Source organism: Eubalaena glacialis, chromosome 10, assembly GCF_028564815.1.
Source record: "Eubalaena glacialis isolate mEubGla1 chromosome 10, mEubGla1.1.hap2.+ XY, whole genome shotgun sequence".
NCBI lineage: Eukaryota > Metazoa > Chordata > Mammalia > Artiodactyla > Balaenidae > Eubalaena > Eubalaena glacialis.
In genome coordinates, this window is record NC_083725.1 from 3821502 (window position 1) to 3834264 (window position 12763).

Here is a 12763-nt window from a genome sequence, read left to right on the forward strand (position 1 = left end):
TCCATGCTGTCACCAGCCTCCGCAGCACACTTGGCCCTGGGCCTTTGCAAACATTCTAATTTGATGCATAATTAATGTAACAGTGATTCAAGGCAGAGAGGCTTCTGGGACTAATTAGTGACCTGAATCTCCATGGTCGCCTGCATTCCATTCTTATCAGTGCCGGGAAGAGCTGCACTCTTAGAAATAACGTCTCCCACTTACTACTGCAACACAGCCAAGAGGCAAAGATCATTTTTCCCTGCAGTGCACAAAAATTCCATCAGTGTGTAATCACTTCCCACAGGGACTGAACTTCCCCTGCAAGAGTCGCATTGAATTAGTCCCTTGTGAACTTTTAGGCTTCCATATGGGCCTGGGAAGCTCTCATCGCAGGTGAAGAAACAAAGACAGTCAGCGAGGGTTTGCTGACCATCCACAGAATGGATAGCATTGTTCTGGGGGTTGAAGCTGGTTTCAAGGCGAATAAAAGCCTCAGCTCTCTTTCCAAAGACCTTGCAGTACAATAATGAAACACACAGTGATGAGAATGGATGGCTTGTGCACTCTTGTTCCTAAAATGGTCCCCCCTTTGTCTGAGCATGCATGGCTCCCCATGTCCCAGCCATACACAGAGAAGCTGTTCAAAGTCAGAGTGAGTTCACCCCATAAAAGGAGGGGGCACCACAGCAGCGATGTTCCCTCTGCCCCCACTCCAGCTTCCTGGAGCTCTTCACCCCCATGAAAAACCAGTGCATTTTCAGCTCACTTGCTCAAGCCCGGCCTGATGTAGACTAGAGTCAGCAAACTGTGGACATGGCTAGTGGGCCAAATCTGGTCCGACCACTCCTTTAATTCACGTATGTGTGGTCCGTGGCTGCTTTCATGTGACAATGGCAGAGTTTAATAGTTGCAACAAAGACAGTATGAACCACAAATCCTAAAATATTTACTATTCGGCCCTTTGCAGAAAAGTTTGCTGACCCTGGTTCTAGACCATCAAAAACCACCCAGCAGGTTGGTGACCTTGGCAGGCAGGTTTGTGACCTTGCCACTGTAGCACTCTTTTATTTGATCAAGTCCAGTGGTTTGAAAACTTTTTCTTTTTAATCAACAGAAATTTTAAAAGAAATCTGTATGCAGAAAATATAATAGATAGAGGTAACTGGCCAAGGAAGTCTCTGAGTTTGACTCAGGGTCCTTGAAAAACCCTGTGGTTCATCCACTCTCCTGAAGCCCAGACCAGACCTGCTCCCTTTCCTACACAAGCACCCTTTAAATGTGCCAAGTTAGTGTGGTCCTCGTACATCTCTTAACCAGGGAAAAATGAAGCTAGTTCCTAGGATCATTCCTCATAGGATGAGCTTTCACATCCTCCCATGCACCTCAGTTAAAATAAGTACCCAGAACAGGACACCACGTCGCAGGATTGGGACCATCCATAGTGAGCTAGTGGGAAACATCCATTTCTCAGTCTGGAGTCTCTATGAAATGGCTTGTGGCAGATTGTATTCCCCAAAGTTGGATGCAACAATAATTCATTCCATTTGTTCTTCCACAACCTTGCCGTCCTCCCAGCAAACGATGGCATCTAATTCTCCTTCTTTTGAATGTGGGTGAGCTTTTGCCTCATTTGTAACCAACAGAATGTCAAGGACGTGACACTGCATGGCTTCAGAGGCTGACTCACCTTGTGAGGTGGAACACCACGCTAGAGCACTGGGCCACCATGCAAGTGGCCTGACTGCCCTGAGTCCACCATGCTGTGAGGAAGCACAAAGTAGCCCAGGCAGCAAAGCCACACGGAGAGGCCCTGAGACAGTGCAGAGAGAGAGAGAGTGCCCTGGCCAGACTCCGGCCGCTCCAGTCTCTCCTCCACTGTTCCAGTTTCAATGACCATCTGGTGACAACCACATGAGAGACCCCAGGCCAGAATCAACCAGCCACACATTCCCAATTTCCTGACCCACTGAAACCATGACCGATAATAAAATGATTATTGTTTTCCGCCACTAAATTTGGGGATGATGTGTTATGTAGCAGTAGATAACCGTAACAGGGTCTTGATCCTTAGTCTGAAGGGAACAAAGTCTGAAGTCAACGTCTCAGAGAAGCTGGACGCTGTTTGTCTCTGTTTATTTGGAGAATTAGTGTCCCATCTCACTCAGGAAGTACCGAGAGACGGCACGAGGGGTCAAAGAAAGATGCTTGAGACCAAAGCTTCAGACTGAAAACAAAACCGATTTGATGGCTTATACTTTAAAAAATATATTTTACTACTGTTAAAATATTATCCCCCAAATACATTTTTATTAAAGATACATTTGCTATAGATTGAACTGTGTTCCCCACAAATCCATACACTGAAGCCCTAACCCCCAATGTGACGATATCTGCAGATCGGGTCTCTAGGAGGTAATTAAGGTTAAATAAGACCATAGGTAAGTTCATAATCCAACAGGACTGTGGCCTTATAAGAAGAAGATCTCTCCCTCCCTTTCCCTCTCCCTCCCTCTCTCTCTCTCTCTCTCTCTCTCTGTCTCTCTCTCTCTCTCTCTCTTTGCCGTGTGAGGACACAGAGAGAAGGCAGCCATCTGCAAGTCAGGAAGAGAGCTCTCACCAGACCCGACCATGCTGACCATGCTGATACCCAGATCTTGGACTTCCAGCCTCCAGAACTGTGAGAAATAAATGTCTGTTAACTTAAACCACCCAGTCTAAGATATTTTGCTATGGCAGCCTGAGCTGACATATACATATGAAATATATATATATATATATATATATATATATATATATATATATATATATATATATATATATATATATATATGGTATATACAAACATACACATATATAACTAAATAATAAAGATAATTTGGATCTGGTGTGAATTAATTTGCAAGCATGCCCACTTTAGTCTACAAAATCCTGAGGAACAAAAGATTATACCAACATCGGTCATATGAACTAGCTATGCCACTTAGGCTCTTCCTGTATATTTTTAGCAGTGTTTTGAGGAAAATAATCGTTTTAGTGTAAAACCAATCATGGTAGAACTAGCTATGTTGTAATTAAAATCGATTAGAAATATAATCCTAGACGTTTAGACGGGACCTTCAAGTTCATTCAGGTAAACCTACCAATCAGAGCCTGTTTTATAACATTCCCCAAATTTGGAGAGTTAATATCCTGCCTGGATCCTCAAGAACCGCCCACATTTTCAGTATCCAATATATTATGGTCACTCAGTGTTGGTAAGAGTGCAGTGAAATGGGCTCTCTGATACATTTTATACAGGTTTGTAAATTGATACAAACTTTTTGGAAGAGGATTTTATTGTGTTGCTCAAGGGTGTTAAAAAGGATTAGGCCCCTCAGTCTATGTTTAAGTAATAACTCAACACACAGAGAAAGCTTTCTATACTATGATATTTATTGTGACAGTATTTGTCACATGGAAAAATTAGAAACACCAAAATGTGCAATAGTAGGAAAACGGTTAAATGAACTCATGAACTATTATCCTCCAAAGCATAACTATGTACGTATGTGAAAAGAGACTAGAAAAACTATATCTTTGTTGAGTTAACTGAATAACAACAACAATCTCCTGAATGTTCTATTATCTCTGGGTATCATATTTTTACTTGGCAAAAAAGTGACCCAAATTCAGTTTGGGAAATATGGCCACTGGAGAGTCATGTGGTCATGAAATCTGGAAGCTTCTACCAATAACTCATGTAATTGTTACCCAGCTCTAATGGTTAAAGACACCTGCTTTCTTATAACTTCCATCCATTCTTAGCAGGTCTGGCAAGTGAGATAACCAGAACAAAACCTTTATAAACCGTGACACATGTGTAAGATATTATGATCTTAACAGTTCTCCAGTAATAAAAGGCGGCCGTCATATCCGGATCACTGTCATTGTTAATATGTGAAGTTATTTTTGAAAATAATAATAATTCTTGGCACTTTAGGCAAGAGATTTCTGTTGCTCTTCTCCAAACCTGCCTTTCTCATCTGGAACATGGATTTGTGGTTTAGAACTTGAGACGCTGTCCATATTTCGCACTACTTGAGTCTAACATATCCTTCCTCATAGCTGAAGGCAAATGACTGTTTTCTCCCTTTTCTTGCTGAGTGTTTTCCTGAATTGTGAATTCAATTTGCTATTGACTGATATTTTTCCTTGAGATATGACAGGTGAAAGCCAAATGCACACATTGCCAAGTGAAGTGTGGTCAAGTTCAGCCGGTGGGGGAGGTAGGAAAGGCTTGTTCCTTGGGAGGACAATGATATCGTGGGACTATTATGAATTATTCACATACACTTAGTGTGGGAGCTGGAGCTGAAGGGAATCTGAAGGGATGGGGTGTGAGGCTGCTTGTCCAACCTGGGCGTCTGGGGACTTGATCTGTGTTTGACTTCTGCAATGCTTTTTTGGCATGACTCACTGAGGGTGTACATTATTGGTACCGAAGCTCTCAGGCTCTTAAGAGGCATCTACTTTCAAAGTTATATGTTTGCAAATTTCTGATTATTCCTCCTGGTGAGTGTCAAATGGAACCAATACAAAGACATACATTTAGGATGAAATGATCAAGTATGATGAAGAATTCATGGGTGAGTGACAGTTCATGTCTAGAAAAGCTAAAAGTTTTAGTTGGCCAAACTTTGAGGGAAATTTCTGGGATAAATGTACTCTTTTATATCTTGATAGTGTCTGGATTACACAAGGGTAAGACTTTGTCAAAACTCAACCAATGTACAATTAAGACCAAGAGTTCCTTTTTCATCGGAAGAAATACTGTGAACAAATATTAAACCCTGGTTAATATGCATGCTGAAGTATTTAGAGGGAATTCTATCTAATATTCACAAACAATAAGATGGATTGATGGTGGAAACAGGGCTGGATACATATGTGAAAAAACAAGGGTACTAAAATGTTAGCGTTAGAATCTAGGTGATGGTTCTACGCAGTGGTGTCCTTGCACTCGCTCACGAGAGCAGATTTTGCCCAAATCTTCCCCAAGTTACATTGGTAGCTTGAAATTGGCCATGGTGGGAATGTCTACACCATAGAAATCAGCAAACCATACAAATCAGAGCTTTTTAAATTTTTCATCCAGAGAGCCAGCTTACCAACAAACCACTAGGTACGTGGGTTGTTCACTGTAAACTTCTTTCAGCTTTGCTGTATGTTTGAAAATGTTCATAATAAAATATTGGCAAAACAATGTGACTCACTGTGTTCTCACTGACAAAAAAAATAGATATAAAAAATAGTCGATTTTTAGACTTTTGCGTCCGAGTAGGATTCAGTAGGTAGAGGCAAGGCATTCCTCCCACTGTAACAGCTCGGGGAAATAAAGACACATCACAGAATCATGTTTTTAAAAACAGTGTGGAGAACCACAGAGACAAAGAGGACTATAAGAATGACAATCCCAGAGGGAAAGAGCACATGCAAAGTGAGTTGAGGTTGCTGACAGTTTTCTTCCCCAGGCAGGGTGGGGCATTTACCAAGGCCCAGTCTGAGGACGGGGCTTACCATGTGCAGAGAAAAGAGAAATCGGGGGGCTTGTCCAAGCTCTGCAGCCTGGTGCGAGGGCATGGATCCAGAGGAGTCCCAGACGCATGGCTGGCTTCCCCACAGGACAGTTACTGCACTGGGGGTGGGCAGGAGACTGGGGGCTGAGCCAGCAAGGAGAAGTGAAATCACCCAAAGCCTCAAAGTTCCTGGGAGATGGTCACACTAGTGGGAGGGGCTTGCCTCCATACCCAACAGGGCTCCCCATCGGAACTTTGGCAGATTTTGAACCTGCAGGATGTGGAGGCTAAATTTTTATGACAGAGGTGACAGAGACACAGCAAGATCTCAATCCAAAGCCCAGGGGAACTGCGCCCAGTTAGGGGTTGGACCAAGAGTCGGACCTCCCTCAGCCTCACATTTCTTAGGAGACAAAGTCCCACTAGAGGAAGGGGCCTGGGACAAACACGCACCAGGTCTCACCCCGAGACATTTGAAGCCACAGAGAACTGAGTCCAACTGCAACCCACGCACGACCCAGTCTACGTTCTCATGGCGTCGAGGTGATGAGCCCCTTACACTGCCTGTTCCTCTGGGGAAAGGGCAAAGCCTTCCTGGGGGGAAGTAACCTTAACTTCACTCTCAATTTTTTTATACAAAACATCTGGCAAACAACCATAAGTAATGAGACATGACAGGAAGTAGGAAAATGTGACCAATAATCACGAGAAAAAAAATAGACAATAAAGCAGATCCACAAAATATCCAAAGGTTAGACTTAGCAGAGAAGGACCTTGAAGATAACTACTATAAATATTTAAAAGAAAATAGAGAAAACGGTGTGCAAAAAAGATGGCTGAAAAGATGAAGAATTTCAACAGAGAACTGGAATCTATCAAAAAAAGAAGCAAGTGGACATTCTAGGATGGCAATACCTGAAAGTAAGAATTCATTGGATGTTTTTAACAGCAAAAGTCAAGCTGGTGAACCTGAAGACATGTGAAGAGAAAAAAGAAAATACTGAAGGGCAGACCGAAGTGTGAGATATGCAGAATACAAAGAGCCTAACATACACGAAATTGGCATCCCAGAAGGTAAGGAGGTAAAGAATGAGGAAGAAAGAAAGAATAGTTTAAAGTCAAAGCCCTTACAGATACCAGTGGAAGATGTATCACACTTGGATGTTCATGTCCTGGTAGTGACACTTGCTGATTACATGCTACATCGGGCAAATCCCATACCTCCTCTGATCTTGCTTTCTCCTCATCTGTAAAATTGAATCAATAATATTAATTCCTCAAGACTTTCATAGTATCATCTATAAATGACAAAACTATATTAGGTAAGGTGAAAATTTCTTAAATTGTGATTGTCCTCATCATTATTGTTTCTTTGCTCAGCTATTCTAGTGGGCCAGGATGTAATCTCTAGCCCTAGCATACACCAGGAAAAAATTAGCAATTGGCTAATTGTATCTCCTCTCCATTCTAAACTAATTCCATCTTGGTTGCATGTATCCTCGCATTTTTCCCACTTATGTAACAAGCAGTATCTATTCCAGAGATCACTGAAATAGTCATGTTAAAGGCACTGCAAAGGATTTCGCTTCTTAGACTATTTTCTGGGACTTGAAGATCTTGGGTGGAGGGAGGATATAGGAGACAGAATTGGGAAATATGCCCCTCACTTAAGTTGGGGCATAAATTAAATTCTTTAATCATTTAGTCTCTAGTCACATTAGAACTGAGTGAAAGCCCAGAATCATATCAGGAAGGGTGGACCCACAAGACTCACCAAAGTGACATGTGATTGTGAGCAGATATATATATATTTATCGGCATTTACATACATATATATTAAAGCTCTAATGGCACACATGATTTCAGATGAAAGATTTGTTACCAGGGAAACCAAAACTTCCAGTCTACTGATTCTGAGCTACCCAATAAAATTCGAAACCACAGTCTCTGAATTAGTTTATGCTCTTTTGTCATGTTTGTTGTTGTTTTTATGAAGAAATAAAGAAAATAAAATAATGAAAGCTAGAGATTGAGTAGGTGGGAATATAAGAGTCAGGAGAAGAAAAGGATGGAGGAAAAAAATGAAAGCAGCAGTGTACTAGTCAGCTAGGGCTGCCATAACAAAATATCACAGACTGGACCGCTTAAACAATAAACATCTATTTCTCACAGTTCTGGAGGCTGGAAGCCCAAGATCCAGGTGTTGGCAGGGTTGGTTTCTCCTGTGGCCTCTCTCCTTGGCTTGCAGATGGCCATCTTCTTGCTCTGTCCTCTCATCTGTTTGTCCTTCTCTCTGGGGGGAATCCCTGGTGTCTCTTCCTCTTCTAATAAGGACACAGTCCTATGGGGATTAGGGCCACACCCTTATGATCTCATTTAACCTTAATTACCTTTTTAAAAGCCCCATCTCCAAATACAGTCACACTGGAGGTTAGGGTTTCAACATATGGATTTTTAGGAGACACAATTCAGCTCATTACAAGCAGAGGGGGAAAAAAAAGATCAAATGTTAGTTAATGGCCTCATAATTAAAAGTGCTTTGCCATATCCATACCAGGAACAATTGGCTGACCTGGTAGATCAAAAAGCTACAGCCCTTTGTTTCTTTACTGAGGGACGGGGGTATGACAGTCTCCACTTGTTTTGTTAGCTTAGGTATGTGGGCTTGGAGTCCTGAGTCGTTCCTATCACCATCCTTCTGACCGTCTGATGTTCTGCCCTCTGTTCTGTTCACTCCAGATATCCTATCTTTGAGAAAGAGGCTTCCAGCCATTGCAGGTATGTCTCCAAAATCAAGCTACCCAACTCTGGGTGACCCAATTGCATGGGAGGAGCCACAGAGCAGCTAACTTGGGACATCAGGTTCCTGGAGGGGTGGGATGCTATTGGTCTCTGGCCTGGTTCTCTACCCAAGACAAACCTCACCCTTTCCTGACAATGCATATGAAATAGGACATTGACCGAAGTCAACTCAGAAAATGCTTATTACGTGGGAGGCCGTGGCTACTGGGACAACAACATCACCAACACCGGTCTCTGGGAGCTCACGGTCCAGTGGGGAAGACAAACAATTAACAAGGCAGAAGCAAACGCTTCTCAAGACTTCAGGGGCACAGTCAGTGAAAATTCAAAGGTGAGAGCCATTTATTCTGCCTGAGAATCAGGGAACACTTCACGGAGGAGTAACATTCAGGCAGGACCTGGAATCACGAACAGGAACTTGACAGGTGGAAGAAGCATAGAGTGTGGGATGGTGTGAAGAAGGCAAATCCTTCCACTCGGATGAAGAAGTACAAGCAAGGGCACAGAGGCCCAAAAAGGATGGTAATTCCCAGAGATAAATGACAAACCAGACACAGCTAGAGCAGAGGTCCTCAAACTCCAGCGAGCGTTAGGATCGCCCGGAGGACTGAGGAAAACACGGCGTGCTCCCCCGGCCCCCCTTCAGGGGTTTCTGATTCGGTGGGTCTGGGGTGGTGCCCAAGGATTTGCATTTCTCTCAGGCTCCCAGATGATGTGATGCTGCGGATCCAGGGACCACACTTTGAGAATACCCGGGCTGAAAATAGTGAAGGACGCAATGGTGGATAAAGCCAGAGTGTGGGCTTTACTCTTTAGACAATGGAGGGTCATCACGGCACTTAGATGGCTGTTTCAACAAGAACTGTCAGGTTGGGGGAAAGTTTGACAGCTGCCTAGGGGTGGGAGCAGGTTCTGAGGCTGTTCCAATCGTCCGAATGAAAAATAACGAGGGCTGGGACTTCCCTGGTGGTCCAGTGGTTAAGAATCCGCCTTCCAATGCAGGGGATGCAGGTTCGATCCCTGGTCGGGGAACTAAGATCCCACATGCCTCGGGGCAACTAAGCCCACACGCCACAACTACTGAGCCTGCACGCTCTGGAGCTCGCAAGCCACAGCTAGAGAGAAGCCTGCGCACCGCAGTGAAAGATCCCGTGTGCCACAACTAAGACCTGACGCAGCCAAAAGTAAATAAATAAATAAATTTTTTTTTAAAAAAAAAGAAAGAAAAATAGTGAGGGCTGACCCTGGAATTTTCTCATCAGAATAGATAGGGAATTCAAGATGGCAGTGACATTCCATGAGCAGAGTTAAGTTCTCATGGTGCCAAGTTGAACATGGAAGAAGAGAAGGAGAAGGTGAAGACCACTTTACAGGTTCTTTTCAGGAGACTGGACAGAATTTAGAACATTCCAGAGAAAAAGCACAGGAAGAGGAGCAAGAGGGAAAAAGATCGCTCTAGTCCTCGAGATGGGTTCCCGGTGCCCAGAGAGCAGGTGTGTAGGAATGAGCATGGGACCCTTGGAAACTTCGGGTGGAGCTCTCCAGAGAGGGGGGCAGAAGATGAAATTTAGCCTGAAAAGACAAGACAGGTAAAAACAGCCTGAGGAGTGTCTTTCAAGAAGCACGAAGAGGAAGGAGCCCCGTGGCTGTGGATGGAGGGGGAGCCCTTCAGAGGCGGGCAGAGCAGCAGCTTGGTAACTTAGGGTGACTTGGAGGCTCCTGTTTATTTATTCTTTGGGTGAACGTCAAAAATATGCCTCGTGCTGAATGCTGAGGGCACAGCGGTGAGCCAAACACAAGAATGCCTGCCACCGTGGGGCTCGCGGGTGCTGTCACAGCCGAGGTGCTTTACAAGTAAAAACGCACTGGAGCTGGTCATCACAATCGCAAAGGAAAAGGGCGCCACAGAGGGAATGACAGGTGAGGTCACGCCGTGGAAATGACACTGAAGCTCAGGCTGGACACACAAGCCCGGAAAAAAGAGTCCTAGATGACCATGTGGGCGAAGGTCTCGGGCAGGTGACACGTGTCGGCCCCAAGGAACTGAAAGGAAGCCAGGTGACGGGGACAGAGGGTGAGCAGGAGGCAGTTTCAGATGACGCTGGCGAGCAGGCCAGGACCCAACATACAGGCGTCTGCTCAAACCTCGTTAAAATTCCTCTCGCGAAGATGCGTCTTCAGAGCCCATCAGAAGAGCTGCTTTATCCCAACACCAGCTTGTTTGGAAACAAAACTGAAGATTTGACATTGGCCCTTCACCTCCTTCACCAAATCTGGCTCAGAACAGGCTTTGGATTTCTAGAACATTTAAAGCTAGCCTCCAAGGACTCAGGCTTGCCATGACTGAGGATATATATAAAAATATATTTATGTGCCTGAGGCTCAGAAAGCAATTTCCAAAGAGAATTTCTAAAGCTGTTTTGCGCATTATATAGTCTCTTGAGAGGATGGATTTTTTCCAAACCCGTAACAGAACTCTATCCCTCCTAATGAAAGTTCACAGCAGTAATATCGCTTTTGTCCTCTCCGTGCATGCCTAGCACTTCTGGAGTCTGAGGGCACATAAAGCAGTGTAAGGCCTGAGCTTTTGCTCTCATTAAGCTCACGGTCGCACCGAAAATTCAATCCTGTCAGAGGGAAGAACTTGGCAGTTACTGCATCCCCTTATAAATCTTTTTTCACAACCCAGTTTGCAATCTAACCTGAAGGGGCGAGTATAACATAGTAATAAGGTGCTGGGGAGCCAAACAGACCAGGGTTCGAGTCCTATCTCTGCCCCTTGCCTGCTGTGTGACTGTAGGCAAATTGCTCAACCTCTCTGAGCTCAGTGATCTCTTCTGTGATGATAATAATAATACTTATTCCATAAGGCGGCTGTGAAGATTGAGTGACGTATGTGAAGCACTTCATACTTCACCTGGAACAAAGAATGAGCTGTCATTGCCATCCTGACAGAGCACATGGAAGCGGAGGCAAAATGCACCAGATGGGACACAGATGAGGGTGACGGGGTTATGCCCTGCCTGCTCTCTTCCCCCTCCCCACCCCCATCTCCACCCACGGCTCCTGCACCCTCCACGCTGCGCTGCTCGTGGCTTTGCCAGATGTGGGAGGACTCCTGGCCCCCAGCCATCTGCCACTTCCACAGACACGGCTTCTCCACACCGTTTTACAAGGCAATTATGCAGTCATAGGCTGCCCAAGGTCAGTCAGCGCTAACACGGAATTACTCTCTTGCTCCTTTCCTGACAAGCCGCAGACTGTTCCTGCTTCCCCTCAACCTGCCCCTCAGCCCTTTGCACACCCTAGGAGCGTCAGGATTTAAGGCCAGCTCCTGGGGCTTCAAGAGCCACCTTTGTTTTCCCTCCACCCCACCCGGCAACTTTGCGAGGTCTCATGAGGAAAAGCCTGGAGGTAAAGTCCAGGCTCCCATGGGCACATGAAAAGGGGGAAGACAGTGCCGGGTAGGTGGGGTCACGGCAGCCCAGTCGGGGGTGTAATGGAGCCTCACTTTGCTGTACAGGGTTTCCATTCAGAATGAGTCACTGGTTCCCGAGCTGGCAACCCCGGACCCTGGAACAACTTGGCAAATGGAAACCTAAACAGATTGTTCACCATATGTGTTTGTATCCTCAGTGCCGTGTTTAAACACCACCTCCCTCCACACACGGTGAGCAGACAGGCACGCGGTCGCACCCACCAGCTTGCCTAGGAGGGGGCAGGGCGAGGAGGGGGTACCGGGTGCGGGCAGGAAATGATACAGCTTCAGAAGAAGAGATGACACAAAGGCCATTTTCAAAGAGGTGACAGGACGACTCTCGGGCAATATAAAATGAAGACGTGGCACAGAGTTTATACAATCCATTAAGCAATGAGGGGAGCAGTAAGACTTTCAAACTGCTGCCGATGACAACTGGAAAAGTTTGATTTTTTTATAGGCAGTCGAATAAAGAAAAGTTAGGATAAGATCACTAGGTTAAAACCTAAACTGGCTAATGTCTCACATGGTCACAAACCATAATAACCTTTGTGGTTATCTGTCCCTCCAACAGCAATTATTTGCATCTCTACCAAACAAAAATCTATCAGCTAACCCCTGCCCCATCAGAGCTGAGAAACAGCCAAGGCGGTGGCGCACCAGTCAAGGCAGTGTGCTTAGCACAGCACTGGGGGGACCGCCAGCATCTCTTTTCCCCACCGCCTAGTTTCGAGTCATTTTTCTCCAGGATGCACCAACCTTCCCTTGGTTCAAGTCCTCTCTGGCCCCTTTCTCCAGCCCAGATCTCTGCTCTATCCAGACAGCTGGAGACCCACTTTAGCCCTTTGCTCTTCCTAGAAACCTTCAGTCCAAACTGGATTAATAGCTAACTCAGCAACTCCTTCCCGTCTTCATTCATGGGATGCCCTCGGCCGGAGCGTGGAGA